The 23,475-nt window shown below is 40.2% G+C and overlaps 1 non-coding gene across 1 annotated transcript; it reads right to left on the reverse strand.

Moving 5' to 3' along the window:
• Positions 1–673: 673 nt before the first annotated feature.
• On the reverse strand, positions 674–803 carry LOC124974168 (small nucleolar RNA SNORA33). The gene has a single exon (XR_007106757.1). It is a non-coding gene; the product is annotated as a small nucleolar RNA SNORA33 (small nucleolar RNA).
• Between the last annotated feature and the right edge of the window lie 22,672 nt (positions 804–23,475).

Here is a 23,475-nt window from a genome sequence, read left to right on the forward strand (position 1 = left end):
CTGAACACAGTGAAGGTACTATCATATTTGTGTCCATTGGTTGAGAGTCATCCTGGGTCACAGGGTCTTCACAAGGCAAGTAAGCAGGTGGGGGAGTATTAGCTACAAAATTTAAAAGAAATTACATGCTTAAAACACATATTTTCTTCTGTGCCAAGACTAAGATTTCAAGTTGCCAATTAACCTTCACATCAAAAGAGTAGATACAACAGACACCAGTCTTGATGTACAATTTCTGAAGATTATTAGCATCTGAGAAACTCCTCAATTTTTAATGACTGTTCAGTAGGAAGAGAAGCAACCACTACATGCTTATAACAGGAGTTGTCAGCCCATCCAGGACCACATCATTCATTGATTCATTCATTCATACATTCCTTAATTTCTTCCTTCATTTATCATATGTGATTCAACATTATATGTAGTTTCTTGTTAACATTTGGAAGTTTCACCCAAGTTTTTAGCATTAATTATTCAGAAGTCTTTTTAATTTTTTTTTTTAGTTGTAGGTGAAAATGATACCTTTACTTAATGTATTTTTATGTGCTGTCAAGGATCAAACCTAGTACCTCTCACATGCTAGGCAAGCATTCTGCCACTGAGCCACAGCCCCAACCACCAGAAGTCTTAATAATTAAAAGTCTTATGGAACATGCTTTCCATTACTAATATCTGCTGCAGCCATTTCTGGGAACCTTAGTGACTTCAGTGTCCTTAAAGCTCACAACATGGCATTACTACTGGCAGTTTTTTCTAAATTTCTGCAGAAACACATCTAGGTAAGCAGAGTCACCAGGTGGCTTGGACCATGCCATTTTAGAAAACAATTATAACAGCACTTCAGCCCACTCCCATACTGTCCCCCTGAAGAGGACCTGTGCATTTCAGTTTCAACTACTGGATGGAAAACATCTGAAAGCTACAAGAGAATGATTAAGAAGGGAGGTTTGAGAATCTTTTGCATTAAACCTATGGGCTTTTAGGAATTTGCCAGACAACTATCATTAAAGTCTAAGGATTTAAAACTGTTACTTTTCCATCACTTTGAGCAACCTGTTTATCGCACTCCCTGCCCGCAGAGAGATAAGACACAGGCCTGGTTCTTTTGAGCTCTTTATTTTGCGCGCTTCTTCCTCATAGTTCTTTCTTTGTTCTCTTTCTTTGTTCCCCTTTTTGAGGAACTTACACTCCAATATATACAGTACTTGTAACCAATCAGCCTTTGAGCACGAGGGGAGAGCATTAACATATACAGGCAGCAAAGGCAGGCATATAGTGGACCTGCACTGTCCATCAGGGAGCTCAGCCAATCCCTGGAACTTCCTCAAAATAATGTCAGTTGTTTGTGCAAAAGTTAACTGCTCTGGCTCACTGCCAGGCGCCATCTTAGCCTTGCCACACCTAGGGCCAGGGGTCCGGCCGAAACCCCGACAGTTCCCCCTTTTCTCTTTTAAAAAGAAAAGGAAAGCTCGGGACCGTGCCTGTCTTAGGCGGAGTGGTCAACCACCGTCCTTACCCGTCATCGGATAACTGCAGAGCATGCTACAGCTCCTGTCTTAGGTCGGTACAGTGGTCACCTCCTTCCTTACCCGTCTGGCTAGCGATCCAGCCTCGTGAGCCATACTTGTGGGGAACTGCCGGCCTCTAGGGCAGCCATGGCCTGATGGAAAATGATACGATCTCTAGCTTGATCTCGGCGCATGCGCATGATAAAGCGTGTGAGGAAGACAACAGCAACAACCATGAACATACAAAAGGCTCCCATACCTGCCCATTGTTTTACAAAACTGAAAGAAGAGGATAGCCAACTTAGCACTTCGGACATAGGGGCTACATTAACTCTAGTAGCATTGAGACTAACAATTTGAGATCTAAGAATAGCAGTAAGATTATCAAATGTATAAGACCAGTTTGTTTGTAGCTGAGCAGACAAGATTCTAGACAAGTTTGCTGCATAGCTAAGGTTATGGTAAGCTACAGGTGTAACGCACAGTCCCGTCAGACGATAAATACATCCCACGTTTAACAGTTCTTGTAAGATGTCCATTTGTTCTTGAAGTAAGTCCACTCGCTGGTTCATAAGGAGTATGCCTGCTGTTAGATGTTGGTTTAGGGTCTCTTTAGTCTGTAAGGCTGCAGCTATATTTTCGGCCAAGTGATTGACTGCTGTTGCTGTAGGTATGGCAGTTGCTAGTGCTGCTGTTGCAGAAACCACTATTGCAGTGACCATAGCCGCTGTGATGTCAAATTCTCTCCTGTTTCTTGATAGCAACACTGGCAATTTTGCATCTGTAACAGAGACTGGGACTGGTAGGAAGGTAGGAACACACATTAAGTCTGCCAGCAGGAACCTAGAAGCATTTTAGCACAAATCTAAAGTACAATTGAAAGAAGCAGTTGTTTTGTTACATAGTTGAACTGTTCCTCCTAAGAGACTAAAAAGAGGTAGTAAGTTAGTTTATTCCGTGGAAACACACAAACTGAGCCGCAGCTCCAGTAAAGCACCGGGTTACCCTTATTACCCAGAGTTAAAAAAAACCCCAAACAAAGAGACAAAGAGAAAGTTTATCTTTAGGGGACCTGAAGGTCTCCTCTATTCCCCCTTTTTGTTTATAAAGAACATTTTTGAGGGTGAGATGTGTATGTTCAACAATACCTTGTTTTTGTGGGTTATAAGGTACATCTGTGGTTAGAGTTATTTTAATTTTAGTGAGGAATTGGTTCTTACCAATTTTAGTTTTTAAAGAAAAATTTAGACTTTATAACGTAGTACAAATTTTTAACAGTTGCTTAACCATAATTGTATAAACCCCTATTTTTAATAAAACTTAAGAGACACAAAGTTAAGAATGAATTGGTGTTTCTAAGAAATCCTTGTCATTTTACCATGTCATTTTACCATATAGATTAAACTTTGGCTTATATCAGAACATTAGTATTTCACCTTAGGAAAAACCTTAAATAGCTTTAGCTGTTTTACATACACACAACCAACTTAGTTACACACAGACTTGTTGAAACTTGCCCTTTGTTACACACAGACTTTTTGTCCAGAAACATTTTCTTTTCCTTTTTATTAAATACATTTTTAAACCCAGAACCTTTTATTTTCTCTTCCCTATTTGTTGACCCCTTTTTGTTCACATTCTGAAACAACTCTTATGAAATTTCTGAATTTAGATAAATCACCCTATTTTAATAAGATTAAATATTTTGTTGTTTATAGTACTCTTAATTGAAACACAGTTGAAACTTTTGGGACCCTTTATATATAGAATTCCACTTGTTAGGATATAACTCTTAGTAACCTTGTTTTTAGTTTAGTGAGGACATAAAGCAAGTGTAAACCCTTTTATTTACCAACCTATGAAAACACCAATAATGTTTAAGTATGATACCCCATGGAATTTGAGGAGTTAAGAGTACTTGATGTTATTTAACAATTAGCATTTTAACTTTGTAAATTAACCAGACGTCTCTACAAACACATTTGAGTAATCCCATACATGTTAACTCCAATTTATTTATTTTATAAAAACCAAGATATCAGACAAGTGTCCTGAACAGGATCCGTTGCCTCTTTCCTGCTGAAGAAAAGTCCTAGAAGCAATTGATATTAGACATTGTTTAACATTAACATTTCATTAGTTTGACCACCTGGAGACTTGTAAGTTATTTTTAAAAATATTTTACTTTTATTAGTTTACCCAATTTAAATTGAACCCTTTTAAATCACGTGAATAAAAGTATTTGGATCCATTTTTAAATTTTAATTTTAAGAGTGCTCAGTTTTGATGCAGATAAGACATAACACCAGACAGTACGACATACAAATAACACAAAATCAAAGGCCTTGTAATTTATAGGTGAATGTTCATTGCAATGAACAGCTGTTTAAAAAACTTCAGTTGAATAAAAAATAGAACTGATCAAAAATAAAATCATTAACCTAGGTATGTAGGATTAAAATTATGAGCTCAAAAATACAGCATTAAAGAAAAAAACAAAACAAAACAAGAATCCTGAAGAATAAGTCAGTTTTATGCAGCGGCCCAGGAATTTAAAATGGACACTTTTTTTCTTCTTTTCTTCTTATCTTTAGGTTACCCCCCTTTTCTCCTTGAGATGCTGTAGTTACATTCCAGTGTGGCAGGGGGAGGGAGGATCACCCAGGACTTACTTTTAACCCTTTTTTTCCTGGTTGAGAAATCAGGTTAGGTTTGAATGCAGAAAATCACAAAACATTACTTTTTTACTACTTTTAAGGAATGGAGCTGCTGAGCTCTCTGCCTAGGGGGACCCTCCCCTAAACTGATTTCCCTCTTTCTAACAAGTTGTTCCTTACACCCACTTTCATTTTTATTTTTGTTTGTCCCTGATCTTATTGACGCCCTTTTTGATGTTTTAGACCTTTTTTCTTACATTTTCTCCAAAACCTGACTGCCCTCAGTCAGAGGCTCCACAAAAGAGTGTTTTTTAACTATTGCCCACAGGTCTCGAGTCTTCACCGGTGTCAATGTCATCATTAATAGGGCGCTTAGACTGCATTGTTAGCTTCCCAAATGTCCTTTCTAGCTCCCCCCCTGAAAGTTCCTCTTTTGAATCTTCCCCTTCTGAGTTATTATTTCTTTCTGAGTTCTGAGAACAGAACCGTTTCTCTTTAATCTCTTCTAAAACCTGACTTCCCTCTTCCAGGGGTCCCTTTAGATTTTGTTTATCTTTATGTTGTAAGCAAGATTTAATCAGGGACCAAATGGCTAAAGTTCCAACAGGTAACAGCTTTTGCTTTTTTTGTTATGTGTAGATCCTCTCCCAGGTGCTTCCACTGAGGAATATATTTAACAACCCTTATCTAAAAACCACGGAGAGACCTTTTTTATGGTATCAAGGAATGCTCAAGCTGTTAGGCTGCTGCATTCCAGTCTTAGACAGTTCTGTTCCTATGATTAAATCTTACAGCACTAAGAGCTCCAAGCACACAAACAAGCCACACAACAAACACAAAAATAACACACCACACACACAGTTTGGTACCACTGCATCTATCTATGTAGACTCAATTTTTTCTGGGTTCTTTACCCTTCACTGCCGGCTACCAATGACGGACTCAAGGTCATAAATGAACTACCAATGACGGACTCAAGGTCTTAAAATGAAATACCAATGACGGACTCAAGGTCTTAATATGAAATACCAATGACGGACTCAAGGTCTTAATATGAAATACCAATGACGGACTCAAGGTCTTAATATGAAATACCAATGACGGACTCAAGGTCATAAATGAAAATAAATAATTACCTCTTACTTTATCTGTAGATTCCCGGGTTTTGGCGCCAGCTATCGCACTCCCTGCCCGCAGAGAGATAAGACACAGGCCTGGTTCTTTTGAGCTCTTTATTTTGCGCGCTTCTTCCTCATAGTTCTTTCTTTGTTCTCTTTCTTTGTTCCCCTTTTTGAGGAACTTACACTCCAATATATACAGTACTTGTAACCAATCAGCCTTTGAGCACGAGGGGAGAGCATTAACATATACAGGCAGCAAAGGCAGGCATATAGTGGACCTGCACTGTCCATCAGGGAGCTCAGCCAATCCCTGGAACTTCCTCAAAATAATGTCAGTTGTTTGTGCAAAAGTTAACTGCTCTGGCTCACTGCCAGGCGCCATCTTAGCCTTGCCACACCTAGGGCCAGGGGTCCGGCCGAAACCCCGACACCTGTTAACTTCTCCCTACTATTTAAATAAGCACTAGTTTTAAAATGCCTAAAAAAATAATTGAAAATAAATCAGTTTATCACAGTTTTAATTCTAAAATCTTCTGTTTCAGAATCTACATATGTACTCTCCTGAAGAGCTCACCACTAGCTGGCAAACCAGGGCAACAATGTGATTTCTGAAACTACAATACTAGTCCAAGTCTGGTGTTTTCTTACTTTAAAATAAAGGGCACTATGGCTTCCCACCAACAGCACTTTGTGGTCACTGGCTCTGGGGAGCCCACCACCTAGCACCATGACAGAGTTGGGAACAAACTTAGATCTGAGGGAATCTCACATGCTGGGAAAAGTCCTTGGGCAACTGTTTAATAGGAATAACCATCACCTCTCCTCCAGGAGTTCTCAGGGATGCTAAGAGATGCTCCAGCTCAATCAGTCCAATGCTTCCACCATCCAGTGGCTGAAAAGCAGTGACTCAGTGTCCCAAGACAGAATTACAGGGGTTGCATCTAGATGCCTTTCCCCATTTCTCCTTCTGCTTTACATTTAGCTTCTTCCCTGCAGCTCTATGGCTGACTGTTTTACCTAAAGCCAGGAATCAAGGCAGCCTCTTCTGAGCCTGAATCCCATGGATTTCCATTGTCAACTTGGGGACAATTTCATTGGCCACCTACAGCATCAGCATGGCTAAGAGGGAGAAGCTCATTACAGCTGGTGGTCTAGGATTCTTCCTTTCTTTTTCCTATATTTCCTCTACTTGGTCTGTGTCTTATCCCTGACAGACAAGGACAAAGTATAAACTCAGTCAATAATCTTCAAGTTTTTCTTTCAGGCTCAACTCGGTTGCCACTGCTCTAAAGTGCACTGAAATGTATCTCCTTACCACCAACTTGCCCACCAAGTCCAACATGTTTTCAAGGGAGTTATGTGGACAGGGAATAACCAGATGATAATACTTTGATCTTTCAACTAATATGCCACCTTCATCCCAACAATTTTGGATTGAAAAACCACAATACAAAATAAACAAGCTTACAAAATAGGGGAGAAATAAGGCCTGGGGTTGTGGCTCAGTGGTAGAGCACTCGCCTTGCACACATGAAGTCCTGGGTTCCATCCTCAGCACCACATAAAAATAAAATGCATGTACTGTGTCCACCTACAACTAAAATAAATATATATGTATATATATAATAAAACTTTACATGTATTTATACAAATTGTATTTAATTTATATATAAAAACAAATATATATTTATTTATATATATTAAAAATAGGGGAGTAAGAACTACATAAAATGGAAGCAATATAAAGTATGAAACACTATCCTTTTTATTCAGTACTGGGGATTGAAAGTAGGGACACTTTGCCATGAAGCTACATCCCCAGATCTTTTTATTTTGCTAAGTTGTAGAGGCTGGCTTTGAAATTGTGATTCTCCTCTCTCAGACTCCCAAGTAGCTGGAATTCTGGATGTGTGCCACCCACTGGTTCACTTTTCAATTTTTAAAGGTCCAGGACTGATACTGAATTTAAATTTACTTAAAAACACTCTAAGTGGCCCCAAAAACATGTTTACCCCTTTTCCCTTTCCAAAATGTTAATGAACTTCAAGTCCATCTTTGATTCTCCTCAAGGTCTTCTGGCAAGAAATTTGGTACTATTTGTTTTCTGAGATTCTTATTTATTAATTTATAATTTGAAAAATATAATGTCCTAATTTATCATTTATTTTGATAACCATTACACCATCAGTTATTGTCTTAGAGGAAAATAATTGTTTTTTGCCTGTGCTAAGTTAAACAAGCAGATGGTTCCTGCACTTCCACTGTAGTTCCTTTGCTGTTAAATTATGTTTCTTGGGATTACATCACCAATTAAGTGAATTTAATTAAATGGTGGGGTGTGATCCCTTAGGGAATATCTATCTGTGGGGGAACTGGCAAAAGGGTTTTTCCATGTCTGAAATGAAGTTAATCAAGGCTGTTTTTTGTAATGGCAATTAGTGTAATGCACTATTTCTCTTTGTTTTAAATCAATAACAAAGAGTATAATAATGCCACTCACAGAAGGATGCAGCTGTTTCCAAATTTATTTTCAAACAAGTGAAAAACAGTTTATTTGAGCATCTGTTCCTGACAAATGAAGCAAGACATTTGCTTCCTTGGCTGTAGCCTCCTTCCTCTGTGAGTGGCACAGGAAGCACTCAAGCTTGGGCCCAGATGCTGGGTGAGGCCTCTTCTCTGCCAGGTGGTCCATCTCCCTGGGGCCACTCCATCCTACCTGGCATTTGATAAAGGCCACCTGGGTCTGAGGTGGTTGGAGAGTGGTAGGTGCTGCTGCTGCTTCCAGGAGAATCTAGGTAAATGCTGTTGGGAGAAGGCAGGAATGGGTGGCTGGTAGTCTGCTGGAAAGAATCTGGAAAGGTGGCTTTGAGTGGCATGTGAAGTTCTTCCTGTTCCATGTTCCAGAACTGAACTATGAGGCTGTGCTGAGGACTGTATTCACTGTGTCTCAGAACCAGCACTGGAGGAAGAACTGGAAATGGAGAGGAAAATAAGAGAAATAAAATTGAGAATAGCAAAGATTGCTAAGCCCCTCACTAGAAAGCTGTAACATTATCTGTAAGTGACAAAAAATGATCTGAACCCATCCCTCCTGCCAACTCAAAAGCACCATTCAAATGAAAATCCATTTTATACTTAAGAACAAATACAGTCTCTTTAAACACAGAGATGACATGCCTGAGATCTGCAGAATGGACAAAATGCCCAAGGAAATTTTGCAAAATACATTCTTTTAGGTTAAAAATTGTTAAGATTCTCATTCTTAATTTTTCCACCCACTAAAAAAAAATCAAGCACAATTAAGAATGTCACCACTGTTAAGTCCACTTCATAGCCCAGCTGATAAGATTTTAGTGTTTATTGAATGGTATGAATTATTCACCATGAATGTTTTAAATGACACATAAATTTGCTTTAAAATGTAAAGCAGAGTAAATAAAGCTGAGGAAGTAGACATAGTGAGCAAGAAAACATCCAGAGGCTGGTGGAGACATTGATCACACAGGGGTGATGCTCTGTGGGGCAGAACTCACACTGTCCTGTCCCAGTGGCAGCCCTCCATGAACACCACTTTTCTGAGGTGCTTAGTGAATTTACCAACATTCCTTGGCACCCCCTGATAGGCCAAGGAGGACACTGGATGAAAACTATATTCTGCTAACTAAAAACTCAAGACATTAAGGCCCAAAATGCAGGCACCTGAGAGAAGAAAGAGCAAGCACTCTCCCTCCTAAAAGTTCCATATAACACGAGGAACATGACTAACTGAAAATCAGCATGCTTATCAAATTCTAGAAACCTCCAGGCAAAGACACCATCAATATAGCCATTCTAGAAGGGAAGGGTGGGGAAATGGTCAGTTACAGAGCCCTGACCAGGCTCCACCCCAAGTTTCCCACCAGGGTCACCAGATGGCTTCTCCTAAGGCAAAGACCTTTGAAGCCCTCCTGCTCTTGTAGCCTCAGTGGAGAGGAGAAAAACCAATTTTCAAACTGCAGGAGCAAAGAGATAAGACTTAAAATCTATTATTGTTAGTAGTTAAAACTCAATACATTTCCTTAAAGAAACAATATTTTGTGGCATTAGGAATCAGGTTTACTTCTGAGGAGTTTCCAGGAAATCTCATGATTTATTTTGTTTTGGGGGAAAATAAGATCTTAATACTTAGATTATCACATATCTATGAACTGAAAAATATTAAGTATTAAATTTCTCATGCTGTATCTTATGTTCCTATATAATGCTGTAGCAGATTTGTTGAATTCCCTATTAACTGGCCCTACAGAAATAAAGTTTTTGAGCATATTGCTTTAGTTTTTTTCAGCACTATGATGGAATCTGCCCAAACCAAGCCATTAAAAAACTAATTCTTTTATCCTTCTAGTTTTCAATATCACCTGAAGTGCAAACTACTATATCTTGTCCAAAAAATTAATTACTGATAAAGGGTCTGAAATGCCAATAGAAACCTTACAAGATGTAAAAAATCCAATGACTTTAAATTAAATTATCATCTAGCTACAGTTTGTTACAATTTTCACTCCAAATCACCCTAACCCCCTAAACCACCTTCCACAAATACAGAAATAGGTGGAAACCTGAGTCAATCTCCATCTCCTCTACCTTTCAGAGGATATCCACTGGCAGGTTATTTTAGCAGCTCTTATTTTACTCAGGAGTCTTTGAGAACTTCCTGTTCCTACTGCCTGAAGGCAGGTGTCTGGGAACATATTTCCAATTGCTGTGCACAGACTTATAATTTATATGGGACCATCCACTGAATGTACCACCACAAGCCATACAGAAAAAGATAGTATTTATTAAGATATACAAAGTATATACAAAAAGATAACCATACCAGGTAGCATACCAACTCAGGAGAGACATCATGGGCATTTTGCAACATACATAACCAAAGAAAGCAGTCTTGTCACCTTTGAGTTCTTCTCATCCCTCTTAAATACACTGGAGTAAACATATAAAGTTATTGTCTGGAACCACTGGGCTCACTGTCATCAGTACGTTTGGTCTTCAGATCTGGATCTGACCAGGAGCCAGGACTTGAGAGCAGAAACCAGATGTCTTTAAGTTTTTTTTTGTTTGTTTTATTCTCAGGCAGAGAGCTTATCTGTCCTTGAACAGGGGCACTGCCAGACCACTAAGTCTCTCATGCAATTGTTTACTCCTTGCCCTGATTTCACTTTTTGAAAGCACTCTTAAACAAGACTCCAATTTTCTCTACAGCAGGGCAGTGAGGCATTAGGAATTAACCTTTGCCACAGCAAAGGAGAATGTATTTCTGCCCCTGCAGTAACCTGATGTGTGGTGATCTGCTCAGCCATAGATGAACTCAATCAGCTTTTGAAGATGACCTGGGAAGTGAGCCACCAAGGACAGCAAAGCAGCATGCTGCAGATGAACTTGACAAGGAAAGTAACTTTTCTCCTCACCTGTTTTCTTTTGGTGTGGTGCTGAGGAATGGACCCAGGACCTTGCACGTGATAAGCACATGCTTGGCCACTGAACTCCACTCCCAGGTCCTCACCTCTGATTTTTAGATGATTTTGTCATTGTTGGTGGAGGCACCTTTTAATAAACTCTGAATACTGAATTACTAGATATCTATAGTGAGATGCACAGATCTTCACATAAACAGAACACACAACCCTCCACTGTCTTCTTTGCCCATGAGATCCATCTAAGGTTATGTTCCATTTTCTCACATGTATGTATTGCAATTTATTTGATGATACAATATTATCTTCTGCCAATTAATTGTTTTCCAGTTTGGAATAATTATAATGAAGCTACTAGGATGGTTCCTTTATTTAACTTGTTTTGAAATAATTTCAAATTTACAGAAAAGTCACAAGAATGGTGTAAAGAACTCATAGATTCCTTTGAATCCTCAACAATTTCTAACATCAACTACTCTACCCACCTCCCCTCTCCCCATTCACATGCACAGGCACATCCACTCTCCTCCTGAATCATCTGAGATCAGGTAGCCCAGATTCCCTCCATTTCTAAAAAAAAAAAAAAAAGTGAACTTCCACATGTAAGGTTAAGAAAATAGCTATTTTCAGCTTGATTCTGCTGACATTTGAGTTGTTTTATAGACTGTCTCTCCATTTGGGTCTCTGTTGTATTTTCTGATGACTAAACTCTCAGGTTTTTGCCTGAAGGGAGGTGACATTCCTCTCTCCTGAGGATCAACCTCCAGAAGTCCACTGCCTCTGCATGTGACCAATACTGTTCATATCTCCACTTGATTAACATGTTGTCCAACTCATCCACTTTCTAGAGCTATAATTCCTCCTTTTGTAATTAATAAAAATCAGTGGGAATTACCTTAAGACTATGTGAATTATGTGAATACCATTTCTCATCAAACTTTACCCCATGTGAAGCATCCATTTTTGCTTGAATCAATTTTTGATATGATGATGGCAAAACAGTGATATTTTAATTCTGTTATCCCTTGTCAGAATTGTAACATAAGCACTTTCCCTTCTCCTCCATTTATCTGCTCACTTATGACAGTCAATCATCCATATGGAGTCATGGATTCTTAGAAAATGGGCTATACTATCACTGTTCTTATCTATTTTGATGTTCATTTGGTCTGAGAGTTGGCCATTAGGGGCCCACTTGAGAAAGTTCCTATGAACTTTTAACATGCCATAACTTTTTGAGTATTTATTTCCTTTCTGGAACAAGATATTCCACACTTAACTCTTGTCATCTCTCTAGCTCTGGAATTCCCAGTCCCTTTCAGTTAGGAATGAGATTTAGAAACCAAAATCTGGGCTCTGTGTTCTGTAGGTTTATTGAAGGCACACATATTCTAGGTGGGTATTTCTTATAAATTCCAAGTTTATCCTGTTAGCTCCAAGTCCAATTCAACCACATGGGCATTTTATTTGTCCTTCCTTAGTTCATATCAGCAGCCATACTTCATTTGCAAGACCCAGGACCACCAATGTCATTGAGGAACATCTTTCTCAATTCTAAAATATACTTGAAAAGTTTTTATACCCATTATATTTATACTATCTCTTTTTTTTTTATTTTTGGGAGTGCTGGGGATTGAACCCAGGGCCTTATGTTTGTGAGGCAAACACTGTACTAACTGAGCTACATCCCCAGTCCTGCCCCCATTATATTTATACTATCTTATAAATAATCCAAAGATGAACTTAGGGTTTATTTTCTTAATTGTTTTAATACATACAATTCATTCACAGTGTACTCCCCCACTCCCAGTGTTATTTTATTAAATTGAATATTCTTTCTCTTCTTTTGATAAGTTTATTTATTTGAATATGTTTGTTGCTGTGTCGGGGTTTCTGAGACCCCCAGCCTTAGGCATGGTCAAGATGGCGCCTGACGCTGAGCCAAAAGCGGCCAGCTATACAGTAAACAACCAGCAAATTCCAATGATTGGCTAGTTAACGATGTGACTAGAGCATGCCCCCCTCGTGTACCCATCCTATGCTTGCAGCTGTCCGCGTTTATCTCGTGTACTCTCCCCTGATTGGTTGAAGTGTATATAAGCCTGGTGGGTGGGAGAGCGGGGGGGCTGAAGAAGAGGAAGAAGCGGAAGAAGCGGCGAAGGCGGAGGTTGAAGCCAAGCTGGAAGCTGGGAGTACGCGGAAGCTGGAAGAAGCTGGGAGAAGGGAAGCTGGGAGTGCGCAGAAGCTAGGAATAAGAGAAGCGTAGGAGAGGGACTGTGCACAATAAACTTCCAAAGCTTCAGACATTTGTCGTGTCTCTCTCTGAGGCCAGAGGGGGCGTGATAACTGGTGCCGAAACCCGGGACATGAAGGAAAGATGAAGGCCTTATAAAAGAAAACAAGGTAAGATATTTGAAAAAAATTTTTTTGTATACAAGTTAAACCGGTTATAAAAAAGTTAAAGGGTGTCAGGATGCGCCATCGGCGGTCCTGGGGACACGCAGAGTGCAGTCCGGTTGAAAGGTATCGGGATCCTGACGCGTAGAACGCGGGTATCGGGACGTGCCATCAGCGGTCCTGACGTGTAGAACGCGGGTTGAAGGGTATCGGGATCCTGATGTGTAGAACATGGGTCGGGGGGTATCGGGACACGCCATCAGCGGTCCTGACGCGTGGAACACGGTCTAATTAAAGTGAAAGTAGAAACACGTTTGAAGCGGTCCAATTAGGTAGTACGTGAAAAGCCGCTATAAAAATTCTAATGCGCACTTGATAGTTTTCCCTTCAGTAATTTTGTTGCTCCTGGCGGCTAGGCTACTGTTTGTTATTGTAATTACCATAACTAAAGCTATTCAAATTAGTAACAATGGGGTCTGAAACGTCTAAATTCAGAATGCAGCAACCCCTTAGGGAGTTATTAAAAAACCATGGGACGCCATTAAAGGAAAAAACAGCTAAAGTATTTCTTGATACTGTGGAAAGGATTTCCCCTTGGTTTTTGGATGAGGGCCTTTTGAATACCCTACAGTGGGAACAGCTGGGGAAAGACCTTCGTATAGCGGATAGGCAAAATCCTTTGCCAGTAGGCACTATGGCTATTTGGTCTCTTATTAAATCCTGTCTGCAAGATAAAAACAAAAAACCTTCACTCACTGAACCTTTAGCTGAGGGAAGACAGGTTTTGGAAGAAATAAAAGAGGAACGTTCATATCTTTCTCAAAATTCAGAAAAAGGAACTAACTCAGATGAGGAACTATCAGAAGGGGAATTATCGGGAGAGGAATTGGAGAAAAGAGTACAAAGATTAAGACTAGATAAAAAGCCCCCTCTAGTGTCCGTGTTGCCTAGTGCACCTCCCATAAATAGGGAACCCCCTCATGAAGCGTCCGGCTTCGGGTTACGCTCAGAATGGAGTCATCTTGGATCTGTAGCGTATCCTGTTTTTGAGGATGCTCAAACTCAAAGATTCCACCAACCCTTAGACTTTAAAATAGTGAAACAGTTAAAAGAAGCAGTTAGCACATATGGTCCTCAGTCAGCTTTTACTATAGCCTTAGTAGATACCTTGACATCATTAAACTTAGTGCCTCAGGACTGGACTAATCTTGCTAGGGCCGCTCTGTCTGGGGGACAGTACCTTATGTGGAAAACATTATGGCAAGAAATATCTACGGATACCGCCTGCCGAAATGCAGCAGCGGGGAATCCCCAAGTCGATAGGGACATGCTTATGGGCGTAGGACCTTATGAAACCCTTCAGGCACAGCTTAATTATCATCCAGCAGTCTATGTGCAAATTGCCGTGGCTGCAACCAAGGCCTGGAAAACATTACAAGGAGCAGGAGATTTGCAGGGCCAGTTGTCAAAGGTAACTCAAGGGAATAGTGAGCCCTATGCGGATTTTGTCGATAGGCTAATTCAAACAGCATCACACATCTTCGGAGATGCAGAGCAAGCCATGCCCCTAGTAAAACAGTTGGCTTACGAACAAGCTAACAGGTGGTGTAGGGAGGCCATAAGACCATGGAGAAACAAAGACTTGTCCACCTACTTAAAAGTGTGTAGAGATGTAAATGATACTTCGGCGCAGAGCAGTGCCTTTGTAGCAGCCATAGACAGACAAGCCACCTTGTTGTCTGCCGCATTTGCACAAGCCCAGGGGAGGTTCCCTTCAAGAACTAATAAAGAGTCTTTAGGATCATGTTTTGTGTGCGGACAGAAGGGACATCTAAAAGCCACTTGTCCAAACAAAAGGCCACTTTTTGCCCGGCGTGGGAACATCTATACAAAGAATAACCTGGGAACCGGACCTGGGCCATGTCCAAGATGCAGAAGAGGAAGTCATCGGAATAGTGCCTGTCAGCCTATTAGAGATAGGGAGGATAATTTCCTAGGGTTGAATCCTAAACTTCAAAAAAACGGGAGACAGGGCCCTCCCCGGGGCCCGCAACAAATATACGGGGTAATTCAACAAGTTCCCCGATGGTGGTATCATCCCACAGAGAAGGGGAGCGCAGAGCCACCTCAGGAAGTGCCGGATTGGACATCTGTGCCACCTCCAGACTCATACTAACCCCAGATATGGGGGTGCAGATGATTGATACTGATTGGCATGAAAAAATCCCACAGAACAGTGTAGGACTATTACTAGGTAGAGGTTCCTCAACACTAAAAGGACTTATAGTACACCCAGGGGTTATTGATCCTGATTTCACTGGACAAATAAAAGCCTTGGTCTCTTCACCAAAAGGAATTACGGTCATCTCTCCAGGGGATCGCATTGCACAAATGCTTATATTGCCCAGTCGACATTCTTTGTGGCCCAGTGAAAATACAAATAAAAGACAAGGAGGTTTTGGATCAACAGGAACCACTTTAATAAACCTTACTATGGATATGGAACAGAGGCCCCTCCTAAAATTAAAAGTGGGAAATATGGAATTTACAGGTTTATTAGATACGGGAGCAGACAAAAGTATTATTAGCGCAATGGTCTGGCCAAAGCACTGGCCATTGATCACAGCAGCTCAGAGCTTGAGAGGCTTAGGAGTAGCAGAGAGCCCCAATCAAAGTGCTTCCTCATTATCGTGGAAAGATACAGAGGGACACACAGGAATATTTCAGTCATATGTCTGTAATGTTCCTAGTAGCCTATGGGGACGAGACGTCCTGCAGCAAATGGATATGAAACTTACCACTGATCAGATTTACCAAGGGACTCCTGTAAGAAATATGTTACAAAATATGAACTATGATGATAAAAAAGGATTAGGAAGACATAGTCAAGGATCTACCCAACCACTGCCTTTACTTCCACCAAAAAATGATTCTCATGGATTGGGTTTTTCCTAGGGGCCACTGATAAACCATCAATCCCTATAATATGGAAAGATGATAAGCCTCGCTGGATTCCACAGTGGCCCCTAACAAAAGAGAAGCTAGAGGCAGCTCATAAGTTAGTACAAGAGCAGGTACAAGCAGGTCATTTACAACATTCTACCTCTCCTTGGAATACTCCAATATTCTTAATAAAGAAAAAATCAGGAAAATGGAGGCTATTACATGATTTAAGAGCCATAAATGAACAAATGTACCCTATGGGACCCATTCAATGTGGACTCCCTCTTGTCACTGCACTACCAAAAAATTGGCCTACTATTATTCTGGATTTAAAAGATTGCTTTTTCTCTATACCCTTACACAAAAATGATTGTTGGAGATTTGCTTTTACTTTGCCCTCTCTTAATCACACTCAGCCTGACCAGAGATTCGAATGGATCGTGTTGCCTCAAGGTATGGCTAACAGTCCTACTATATGTCAAATATACGTAGATAAAGCGTTAACAACTACTAGACAAAAGTTTAAGAGATTGTTGATTTATCATTATATGGATGACATACTTATTTGCCATCCAGAAAAAGAAGTTTTATTAGAAGCATTACAATTTATAACTCAAGCATTAGAAAAGAGAGGACTAATGATAGCTCCTGAAAAATTACAATTAGAGGAGATCCAAGAATATCTGGGTACAAGGCTCACTGCTACTACAGTCAGACCAACAAGGTTGACCATCAGGACAGATCAATTGAATACCTTGAACGATTTTCAGAAACTCTTAGGTGACATTAACTGGATCAGATCCTATTTAAAATTATCCACAGGGGAATTAAAACCTTTATTCGATATATTAAAAGGTAATCCTGACTTGAATTCCCCTAGGAAACTTACTCCTGAAGCACGGATATCCTTACAGCTAGTAGAGAATAGACTTCAGCAGTGTTACGTTGATCGTTGTGATCCTACTCAACCATTAAGTTTAATCATAATCTCAGAGAAGTATACCCCTTTTGGCATAGTTTGGCAAGGAGGACCTCTGCAAAGTATAAATCTCCCTAGCTCTCCGGCTAAAACATTGCAATCATATCCCCAAGCTATTGCTCAGGTAATATTCAAGGGAATAGAATCTTGCATTACTGTTTTTGGAATCCATCCGTCTATTATTATAACTCCTTATTCCACTCAGCAAATTAAATGGCTAATTAATAATGATGATGATTGGTCAGTATTATATTGTTCCACTTCAGCTCAGTTCGATAACCATTATCCCCAACATCCCTGGATTCAATTCTGTAAAAATACTCCCATAGTTTTTCCAAAAGTGACTAGTGTCCAGCCTCTTAAAGACTGTGTAACCATTTTTACTGATGGCTTCCAAAAATGGAGTAGGTGCAGTACTTATCAGTAAACAACTTCACACCATAATAGTTCCACCCAACTCCGCACAGGTTACTGAACTTGCAGCTGTAATATTAGCCTTAAATTAGCTGATAATCAGCCATTCAATCTTCTATCTGATAGCTTATATATCGTTAACGCTTTACAGGTTCTTGAAACGGTATCTCATATTTCTTCCATGTCCACGGTAGCTTCTTATTTTACAACGCTACAAAACCTTATCCTACAGCGTAAACATCTATTCTATGTAGGACATATTAGAGCTCATTCTAATTTACCAGGACCTTTGGCCAATGCTAATGACTTGGTAGATATGGCCACCAAATCAATTTTTGTTTTTTCCATAGAGGAACAAGCAAAACTCTTTCATGAAAAATTTCATGTAAATTCCACTACTTTGAGCAGAAAATTTCCTATATCTAAATGTATGGCTCAACAAATAGTAAAAAATTGTCAACATTGTGCTCCTTTAATCCCAGTACAATCCTTTGGAGTTAACCCCAGGGGACTGCTGCCTGGTCATATTTGGCAGATGGATGTAACCCATATTTCTGAATTTGGTGCTGTTAAGTATGTACATGTGTCAGTAGACACTGCTTCAGGGGTCATTATGGCTTCCGCTCATTCTGGAGAAAAGGTAAAAGATGTCATTCAACACTGCCTGCAAGCATTTGCTGGCTGGGGCATACCTAAAGTTATTAAAACAGATAATGGTTCTGCTTATACTTCCAAAAGCTTCTGGTTGTTTTTACAAACATTTAACATCCAATCAGTCACTGGCATCCCCTATAATCCTCAGGGACAGGGCATTGTGGAAAGAGCACATCTTACTTTAAAAAATTGTCTAAATAAACAAAAAGGGGGAATAGGAGCCTCCTACAAGTCTCCTAAAGATAAACTTAATTTAGTTCTTTTCATTCTAAATTTCTTAACTCTGGATAGGGACGGCCATTCTGCAGCTGATCGACATTATAATCCCCATAATACTTCTCAAGTATGGGCAAAATGAAAAGATATCCTGACAGGTTGTTGGAAAGGACCGGATCCAGTCCTTCGTTGGGTCCGAGGGTCTGTTTGTATTTTCCCACAGGATCAACAGACTCCAGTCTGGATTCCAGAAAGGCTAATCAGAGTTTTACAGCATGCAAGTGATGCTGCTCCTCCTCGCAATGGCGAGTCTGAGCCTTCCTCCAATAACAAAAACTCAGACGGAAAGGCAAACCCGGAACCTATGGGCCATTGTTAGCCTGGCCATATTTTTCATTTCTAACTAACACATTTCTTATCCTTCCTTTTCTTGCTTTTCACCAATTCCTCTACAAGCTTGTCAATTCTACTGATGATTTTTCAGGTCGTGCTGCTTTTGGAGACAAGGATATTTCTAGCCTTTCTTTGCTTTAACAGGAGGAATTTCTGCACTTTGCCATTGGAATCATACTACAAATCAGACCCAGAGTAGAGCAACTCGTTCTGCTGACCCTAGCTATGATGTTGCTTTTCCTCCCACGTCAGCTTGTGTATTTCCTCTTTTTTATGTTTCTACCAACTAACATTTCTAATAACACCTCTTAACTGTTCACTAACTGTGTGCTATCTCTCACAATACTGGAATGGTTCTTTTGCCACCTGTGCAATTTGCACATTTCTATCTTCCTACCAGTCCTAGTTTCTGTTGCAGATATAGAATTGCCAGTGCTATTATCAAGAAACAGAAGAGGCTTTGACATTGCAACAGCCGTGATCATTGCCACCACAGTCCTTGCAGTAGCAGCATTGACACAACCATAACAACGATCACTTGGTCGAAGATACAGCTGCAGCCTTACAGACCATAGAGACTCTATCAGAGAATGGACTCATTATAAGAACAAGTGGATACCTTGCAAGAACTTTTGGGACTGGGATGCGTTTATTCCCTGAGAGCTGTTTTGTGTTGCCCATATTGTAACTCCATTGGGATGTATATTGTTTCTGTATTTAATATGGCTATATGGTTTTTCTTCTGTTTATAGATTTGTCAAACAGCGGGCAAGCTTAGGAGCTATGGTGGTATTCCTCTGCCTTGGCCTCCTTCTCTTCATTCGTTTTGGCATGCATCTACAAGCTAGCCAATAGAGAGATCAAATTATCTTTCATCAGGCCATGACCGCCCTAAAGGCCGACAGCACCTCATTAGTATGGCTCTTGATGCTGGACCGGTAGTCAAAGACGGGTAATGAAGGAGGTGGCTGTGTACCAACCTAAGACAGGAGCTGCAGCATGCTCTGCAGGCTCTGATGACGGGTAAGGACATATGCTGACCACTCAGCCTAAGACAGACACGGTCCCGAGCCTTAGTTTAATAGTAAAGAAGGGGGATATGTCGGGGTTTCTGAGACCCCCAGCCTTAGGCATGGTCAAGATGGCGCCTGATGCTGAGCCAAAAGCGGCCAGCTATACAGTAAACAACCAGCGAATTCCAATGATTGGCTAGTTAACGATGTGACTAGAGCATGCCCCCCTTGTGTACCCATCCTATGCTTGCAGCTGTCCGCGTTTATCTCGTGTACTCTCCCCTGATTGGTTGAAGTGTATATAAGCCTGGTGGGTGGGAGAGCGGGGGGGCTGAAGAAGAGGAAGAAGTGGAAGAAGCGGCGAAGGCGGAGGTTGAAGCCAAGCTGGAAGCTGGGAGTACGCGGAAGCTGGAAGAAGCTGGGAGAAGGGAAGCTGGGAGTGCACAGAAGCTAGGAATAAGAGAAGCGTAGGAGAGGGACTGTGCACAATAAACTTCCAAAGCTTCAGACATTTGTCGTGTCTCTCTCTGCGGCCAGAGGGGGCGCGATATTGCTGTTTTAGGAGTTTTGCTCTACAATGTAGATTCAATTTTAGTTTTCAAATACAAACAATGTTAACATGATTCTGAAAGTCAAAATAATATATTTGCTAGCCTGTATCTTACTCAGTCCTCCATTCTAACCTCCTCATAGGATAGTCAACATTTTTTTCAAGTTTTTCTTTCCTGTGTTTCTTCTGGGAGTAGAGGGAGCAAATAAATGTTTGATTTTTTTATTTCCTCTTTAATAATAACAAAGATAGGTAGCCTATTCTTTTATTCTGCACTTAGCTTCTTCTACACCCTAGTAATGACTTCATGTTATAGAGCTCTTATTCATTTGTTTCTGAAGTCAGCAACATCAGTTGACTGAACCTGTCCATGTCCTGGTGTTGAAGTAGTTCATGTTATCTTACCATTACCTGTATGGCTGCACTGACTGTGCATATGTACATGCTGCTGAATTCCCAAGATAGGGGTGCAGGGTGAAGGGTAAATGCACATGTGCTGTGACTGCTGAGCACCCCTTATGGGGGCTGTCACATCCCACTGCCACCAGTAATACATGAGAATCCTTCCCTGCCATTCTCCAGAGACTTTTTCAACCTTTGGATGTTTTTGAAAATCTAGTGAGTGAAAAATGTTTTCAAGGAGCAATTTTAATTTACTTTTCCTATTGTAAATAATTATCATCTCTTCATGTATTTGAGTGTGTTAATATCTTCTGTCAAGTGTCTGCTTATACTTTTTTGCCTGTTTTGATTTTTTTACCCCTCATTTAAAAACATGTATCCATGCACTAGAGAGTGCCATATTAGCTAGTATCATATGTTCTAGGAATATCATATGCCTGTTACAGGTCTCTTGACTTTTCTTATATGCCAATGTTAATTTTTGCTAGCCACATATGGACACTGCATTGCATGTGGACATCTGCATCATACATAGTCATGTATACCCATACTTCAGGGAGGAATCCATCTATGTATTCTTCAATACACATAAAGCTTCAGGCATTTATTTATTTTCTGGTGTGTATGGAGTTTGGTTTTATTTATGAAGAATCTAATTTTACCTTTTTATAAATCATTAGCCAACACCATTTATCAAGGTTTCGTCTTTGTCGTACTAATTGGAGACACCACATTTCTCATAATCTCCACATGTTTGGGTCCATCTAAAGACACTTCCTTCTGCTTCATTTTTTGTCTGCACCCAGTACCAATATCTCAATTAAAGAAGTTCTAGTCTCTGACAGGGTTGGCTCTCTCATGGTTCCAGCCAGTGATTTATTTGTATGCTGATTTTTCCACATCACTTTCATTATCACCTTGTATACTTCCTGAAAATGAGGTCATTGTGTACTTTTACTGGGATCACATCATGTTCATAATTTGGCATTAAACATCAACATCTTGAGGATAGTAAAGGTCTATTCAAGACCAAGGAAGGTCTGCTGGAGTCTACTGCTGTGTCTTTTGTGTTCTATAGGTACCATCTCTATTAGTTTGCTAAGGCTGCTGTCGCAAAAACACCACAGTCTGGAATCTACAACAACAAACTTATTTTCTCACTGTTCTGGAGACTGAAAGCCTAAGATGAAGGTGTTGGCATGATGGTCTCACCTGAGGTCTCTCTGCTTGACTTGCTGATGGGCATATTCTCAGGGTGTACGCAAAGGCCCTTTTTCCTAGTGTTTCTCTGTGTGTCCTAACCCTCCATCTTATAAGGAGACTAGACAGATTGCATTACAGCTTTACCCTCATGTCCTCAATTTTCCTTAATATTCCTTAAAGAACTTATCTCTAAAAACAGTCGCCTTACATGGCACTTGGGGTATGGGCTTCAGCATGGATTCTGGAGGACTAAACAATTCAGTACGTCATGCCACACACAGGATGTGTTCACTACTTCTTAAATTCACTAAGCATTTTATATTTTCTGCTATTTTTGAAAATGTTTCTCCATTATATGTTGTAACTAGTAATTACACCTACAAAGGTTACTGACATTTTCTTGTTACTTTTATAGTCTACTCTCTGCTTGGATTATCTTGCTGAGTTTGTTTTATCTTTGATGTTTATAGAGATATTTGGTATATAATCACATCACTGACACTGGACAGCTAATTTTTTTTTTCCTTTCCACTGTTTGCTCTTGTGTAATTGCATTGGCTAATCATGAGAGGAGAATGTTAAGAAAGAGCAAAAAACAAATTTCCCTGACTTGTCTTGATGCTGTAGTGTTTCACCCTTAAAAATGATGCTGACTTTAGGATGGAGGTGTACCTACCCATTCCATAGTTGAGTATTTTTGCAGCGTGGGGTTGGGTGGGTGTTGGCATCCTAGTATGAACGTGATTGAATGTCACATACTATTCTAACAAAGAACTTCTCAGAAAAGTCAGAGTTAAAATATAAAACCATACCTTACAAACCAGGGGAGCTATTTAGCAGTGAGGAGACAATGTACCGACTTGGTGTTCAGGGGATGATCAAGTACCACAAGGGCCACATTGATGTTGGTGCCACCACAAGTATTACCTACCAGCCCAAAGTACACTGAACACAGGACACCATGACACAGACTGGGGTTCTCAGAGGGCTGACTTCCTCCTAATGTCACACAGGAAGGTCAGGCCAAGTTTCAGGAGAAGGAAATGTGTGTTTATCAGGAGTCTCCAGGAGACCCAGGAGACTAAGACAAGGACCTTGTGCTGGGTTCTCAGCACTGCTATATTTTTTGTGGTCTGTTTAAATCACAGATGAACAGAATAAATTCCAGAATGTTTCTGGACAAATTAAAGTTAAGGCCACTTATTTGAAGGAAAAAGTCCAGTCTAGTTTAAAAAGTTCCATGATGACAAGTACCTATCTCTCTGATGCTGCAAAATACATGAATCATTATAGAAATCTGATTTGTGCCATCTGAAGACATTTTTAAATAGGATGTTTTTCTGGAGCAGTCCTACTCTGTACCTGTTATCTGGTTTCACTAGTAATAGGGGACCACTGTCAATCCCAAAAGTGCCCCAGCTTGGTCAATAAATAATTTGGTCATCCTTAATATTAGCAATGATGAATGAAATTCAGGAGAGAGATGGATCTGGAAGAGCTGCCAGCCTGGGAAGAAGTAAAAGTGTGCTAGAGAAGGACACATGGATTCAAGGCCTACTGGGCTAACAG

The sequence above is a fragment of the Sciurus carolinensis genome, unplaced genomic scaffold (assembly GCF_902686445.1).
Source record: "Sciurus carolinensis unplaced genomic scaffold, mSciCar1.2, whole genome shotgun sequence".
Classification (NCBI taxonomy): domain Eukaryota; kingdom Metazoa; phylum Chordata; class Mammalia; order Rodentia; family Sciuridae; genus Sciurus; species Sciurus carolinensis.